Source organism: Aplysia californica, unplaced genomic scaffold (assembly GCF_000002075.1).
Source record: "Aplysia californica isolate F4 #8 unplaced genomic scaffold, AplCal3.0 scaffold00035, whole genome shotgun sequence".
Taxonomy (NCBI): Eukaryota; Metazoa; Mollusca; class Gastropoda; order Aplysiida; family Aplysiidae; genus Aplysia; species Aplysia californica.
In genome coordinates, this window is record NW_004797305.1 from 349,918 (window position 1) to 356,307 (window position 6,390).

The window sequence follows — 6,390 nt, forward strand, 5'->3', positions numbered from 1 at the left end:
AGACAAGACGATAGAACAGTACACCTTAGTGAGTACAGTTCACGAACGAAAATAGTATAAAATTTAGAGTAATCACAAGTTTACTTTTCGAGATACTCGCTCTTAAAATGTATGAAGTTAATAATGTTAAAGAGTATGATATAATTATTATGGTCGCTTTTAAGGACCAAAAAAAAAAAGAAAAAAAAAGCGGGCTAACTCAGATTTCGGGGGTTTCCAGAATTCTTGACCTACCTGAAGGAGAAGTTTGGTTTCATTGGTGTGTATATTTGCTTGGTTATAAAGAAAACTCTCTTTGTCTTTTAAAGAAACTGAACAAGGATCCCAAAACTTTACCTTTGATTTTCTAAAAGCAGCATTTTTCGGAATAGCCCCCTTGTACTTAAAAGTGACCATATTATACCGAACGACATTAAAAACACGTTTTTAAAAAAGGCTATAAAAAGCCAAATATACTCTGATTAAAGAGGGTAAATAATATTTCTTTAAGAAAATGTTTGCATATATTATTATATACACTATGCTTATAATTTTTATTAAGTATATGCAGAGAGAGAGAGAGAGAGAGAGAGAGAGAGAGAGAGAGAGAGAGAGATGGAGAGAGAGAGAGAGAGAGAGAGAGAGAGAGAGAGAGAGAGAGGGGAGAGAGAGGGGGAGAGAGAGAGAGAGAGAGAGAGAGAGAGAGAGAGAGAGAGAGAGAGAGAGAGAGAGAGAGAGAGAGAGAGAGAATAAAATGAACAATATGAAGTGAGTTGGATAGTCATGGTCACAAGGAAAACATCCCATAACATTTTCTCTATAGCGCGTGTATTTTTTCTGTGCATAAAAAAAATATTTGTCCAGGTGAAAACTGTGTCTTGTTGTTTGTTTCTATAGTACATATTTTTATATATTACATTTGCACAAGCCAAGTGACTGGAATATAGAAAAATACACATCGACTTACGAAAACAATTTTTCTTGATTTTCAGTCATTATTTTTAAATATGCTCAATCTTTATAGGTCTTCTTGCTTTGTATCTTTATTTTTATTCAGGATATATTGATACAAAATTGCCGTTTTTCAGGCCCACTGTAAAATAATCATATCTTCTCATATATTTTCTATCCTTTGGACTTTTTGGCACTTGGGACAGTATCGTTGCTGACTCTTTCACAGCGTGACCGGTTTCCTTCTAGGTGTGGATCTCGTCCAGAGATATCCGTTTCAAATAATCCAATCATCATCCATAGGGTATAAAATAAGATGCCTGGTTACTACTGTTTAAAAATATTATGCCTGTGAATATTATATGTCAAAAGAAAGGGAATAAGAAGACGATTCCTAGTGACACACTTAAAACCGATGAGTTAAAGGTTGATATTTATACGTTTCGTATCCAAAGACAAGCTCGGGCAACGGACACTCCCCAAAACGACTTGAAGTTGAGGTTTACTTTTTTATTTAAGTTTTTTCCAGTCATTGTGCAGAACTAACAGTATAAAAGCCCTCAACGGAAGGAAACAAACAAACAAAACATTACGCTATTGAACACAGTACATACCTCTTAACTACCACTTAAACATAGTCAAACTAGAAAAATCACCCATGTGCTTGCTGTGTGGGCCCGTCTATGGAACAGTCTAGAATCTTCTTCTCGAATGTCCCAAAATACGGAATGTCGTACGGCAAATTCTTTCTTCCGTTCCTACCGCAGACAACATGCTATGCAAATAACCAAAATATTCCAAAGACCTTTAACATTTTAATTAAAAATGGCATCGAGGAGCTGGGACACGCTCAAAGGCTTCTGGATTAACAAGAGCGAAAACGAGTCGTCTTGCTTATTTTCGAAATGTTTGCCTCAGAATGACGCTTAATTTTTGTAACTCCAGGAAAACCCGTGTACTGGCTAAGCTCGAGTTCTTAATAAAGTCGCTGCTGATTTGCGTTTTAGAACGTGTAAGTCTATGACCTTAGGTTTGCAGGTGAAGCTTAGCACTAAGACTTGGCACTATCTCTTATTATGTTTTTTACGCCATTCCCAGACTTCAATAACGCAGTAGTGGCATACGTCGTTTTTTATGACGTTCACACAGGACTCTCTCTCTCTCTCTCTCTCTCTCTCTCTCTCTCTCTCTCTCTCTTTCTCTCTCTCTCTCTCTGTGTTGTATGACGACCCGGATCGTGATAAGCCTCTTTTTCTGCTGTTCTGAAAGATCCACTTAAAGTCAACATGTATCTTACTTTAACTACGAAAAGGAGGTGCGGATAATTCTTTGAGAAATCTCAAAATGAAAAAAAATCTGTTGTATAGTGAATGTTACTTTTTCATACCTAAAGTATAAGAAATGTTTTCTGACCCCCCCAATCAAAAATCGAATCGAGAACCAAAAAAAAGCGAAAAAATAACCAAAAACATCAACGAAAATGAAGTAAAAAACAAACAAAAACGAAACACACACACACACACACACACACACACACACACACACACACACACACACACACACACACACACACGTACACACACACAAACCCCAGAACCACCCCCCCCGACAAAATATAAACAAAAACAGAACAAAACAAAACAAAACACTCAATGTTCCAGTCTTTAGCTCTTTTAAAAAACTTTAATCTATTTAAATTTCCTTTTTCTCTTTGACATATAATCCGTCTTGAATATAATATTATGCTCTGGACAGACTCGGCACTCATTTCATCACCAGCTTTGCTCATCTTAAAATGATTTGAAATATTGAAAAATTAGTTATGGCATCTGTTTTAAAAGTGTAGATCTAGCCTATATCATGTCAGTTCAATTTTATTTCAGGATATTCCCCGTGTACTATTGATGCTATCTAAATTTTTTTCTATTGAAAGCTGTAAAGAAAGCAGTTTCCAGACTATCTATCAGGATGGTATGAGCTGTGAAATGTTGGAAGTTGAATGGCCACTCAGGGCCCAAATAAAACAATCTTATGGGTGAATGGGCCAAGAATTTTCACTACATAAGTTAATGGGGCCCAGGTTTGGATACTTGGTAAGTTCCTAGCCAAATTGTTAAGGTGCTTTGGAGAAATAATCCCTTTCATTGTTCCCGAAAATCTGATCACTGGGAAGGATTCTACGGGTTGCTGCAGCTATTTCAGCCAAAGTCAGCACAGGTTAGGCATACCAACGAGTGGTTGATTTGGAAAACTCGGTGAATGGCGGGGATTACCCAGGTAGTGACATGTGCTGTTGTATGTCTCACTTGAAGTTACGTGTAGGTGGGTGATATGAAAAGTTAAGCCTCTTAATTAAAGGTGACAAAAGTGGGTGCCGGCTAAAAAAAGGTTTAGAGTCATTGGTCCAGATGATGAGCCAGAGTACCCATACACCTGGGAACACCATAGTGAGTAATGACGTGGCAACTTAGTATGTTGAGTAATGTAAACAGATGTGTGCCTTCGTATATTCGAGTGTGATTGTTTTGTTTGTGTGTACATGTGTGTGTATATGGCTATGCGCGTGAGTATGATTGTGTTTATGAGGGAGAGAGAGAGAGAGAGAGAGAGAGAGAGAGAGAGAGAGAGAGAGAGAGAGAGAGAGAGAGAGAGAGAGAGAGAGAGAGAGAGAGAGAGAGAGAGAGAGAGAGAGAGAGAGAGCTACTAAGGCCATGTGCTACATATATACACATAATGATAATAACGATGTTATTTCGCTGATTCTCCCAGAAGACCGTCTGGATCAATTAATGGAGCATTTGCTACAATCTGCCAATTTCAAACACGACGATGAGGACAGGCGAAGTACCTTCGTGGACCAAATGGAAAAGTGGCAGTCTGACAATCTACCCAAGATGACACTTGCTGATCTCGAGGCTTCCCTAAATTCTTGGACTCGGCGTGTTTCGGGAAAAGATGGACCAGTGTACGGCACGGCGGGTTGGGAGATGGCTTCAAACGGCTTCAGTTTCGTCTTGAGGATAGCAGAGTAAGAGTCTAGGCCATTGCCTTAGAGTAATTTTTACCCACTTTGTGCTAGGACACAACACATCTCCACTGTTGTCTTAATATTAATAGGAGGATAACTCTGGTAGAGCTTTAAAAATAAAAAAGATATACGGTACTATTGTAAGTGTTCTGACTTAGGTAAATCCAAAACATGCTGGCTAGACTGTAACGAAATGAGCAATTTATGTTATAGTTAGCGCAACGAAAGGCATTTTAACTGTCCAGATTAATTACTTACATTAAGCTCGAATTCAAATGCATTTATGAAATTTGCATCCTTAGCCCCAGAGTGAATGCTGGCGGACATCGAGGTTTGTTACATAAGGGCTGTCCACGTGAGCTTTACAACGGAGAAGACTAGGTCCCCTTTCCCACTTATCTTGTGATCAGGGCTGTGGAAAACCGTAACAAAAAAACAAAAAAAACAAAAATTATATACATAAAATTACGGGGATGAGAGAAAATGTAATCACCAATTTCTTCTTTCAAAATATGGTGTAAAGGAATATGATTAAACTTTCTTATTGTTTGTAAACTAGAGTTTGTTTGTCTTGAGCTTTAATTAGTTTAGAAAAATGTCCAACAAGTATCCTTTTACTACAGAGATTCAACGTACAATTGAATGCTTTAATATTTGTTAACTTTTATCAACTCATAATCTCATTCTTAGGTCACTCATCGACAGACAAAAAGCGCCAAAGTCAAAGGTTCAGGAAAAGCTCTTTGGTTTCTGTTTGTCTTTGATGAAACCAGGTTTGAAAACGATACAAATGCTTGCCATACAGATGGCTCTTAGCGACAGCACTGTTGAAACGGCGAATGTGCTCCAGGTAGAGTCCATTTATAGTACTACTGATTAAAATTTATTGTCTAGACACTTTAAGATAACAAAGGATAGACAAGAAGCGAAGAGAAAGAGAACATTAGTATTAAAAACTATTATTCATCCCTATCTATCTATCTATCTATCTATCTATCTATTTATCTATCTATCTATCTATCTATCTATCTATCTATCTATCTATCTATCTATCTATCTTTCTATCTATCTATCTATCTATTTGCCCGCCTGAAAATAAAAACCAAAGTCCACATCACCTATTCACTAATCATTTATTCTTTTTAAAAAAACCAACTGATTCAACTTTTGATAAAAATGCATGAGTGGAATCTCGTCTTACTGCTCTGGGTGTCTAGCTGCATAGAAAAACTAAGGGTTTATCGAAAAAAATAATAATTCTGAGATGAGTTTGTTTTCTGAATCCATAGCTTTTGTTGACTATCCTAGCCCAAAATATCTTTTATAGTTTTTGTTACAGCCTTTTCTATTTATAGTGTGGAAATAGATTGGGGGGTGGGGGGGGGGGCGGAGGGGGGGGGGTTGCAATTATGGATGTCCCACATGAGAGACAGGCGGCTTCGAACCTGTCTGCCAGAGGCAACTTGGGCTGAGAGCAATACGACGTCTCAGTAGACGGGCGGAGGTATAGCTCGCTAGGAAAAATCTCCCCACTCGAGGATCGAACTCATGTCTTCTGCGTGCGACGGCGATCGAAGCGCCTGGCAGCTTCAACAGAGATGCCAAGTTTCATTTCTTTCTTTCTTTCTTTCTTTCTTTCTTTCTTTCTTTCTTTCTTTCTTTCTTTCTTTCTTTCTTTCTTTCTTTCTTTCTTTCTTTCTTTCTTTCTTTCTTTCTTTCTTTCTTTGTTCATTCGTTCATTTGCTTATTTGTCATTCATTTATTCATTCATTAATTGTTTTTTAAAACCTGTTGATTGATTAATTTATTTGAGTGCTTGTGTCGGAAAGGGACATGTGGGGGGGGGGGGGGGGGGTAGTTAAACGACCACACATCCCCAAAAAACATGACTAAGACATGCTTTTAGAATCCTTTTAATACACGAAGAATAATGTTGAATAAACATGTTTTGTAACAGTGCTTTTGACACGTGACTGGAAACTAAGTATCTAAAATTCTCTCTCTCTCTCTCTCTCTCTCTCTCTCTCTCTTTCCTTCTCTCTCTCTCTCTCTCTCTCTCTCTCTCTCTCTCTCTCTCTCTCTCTCTCTCTTTAAAAAACATTGTCCTGGGTTCAATTTTTAGCCGTGCTACTTATTCCTGGTTTTTGTAGGTCGCTACACTTAGTCCAAATACATAGGCTACTAAGGAATAGCATCACACTATAAGATAGCGGTGCCACATTTCTTTTCTTTTTTTCTGTCTTTCCTTTTTTCTTTCTTTCTTTCTTTCTTTCTTTCGTTCTTTCTTTCTTTCTTTCGTTCTTTCTTTCTTTCGTTCTCTCTTTCTATTTTGTTGTTCTCTTTGACTCTGTGCTTCTAAAGAGCAGCTTACTTTCCTGTATTGATTAAATTTTGTTTGCACATGTGCTCAGGGCTTGCAGTGCGACGAACTA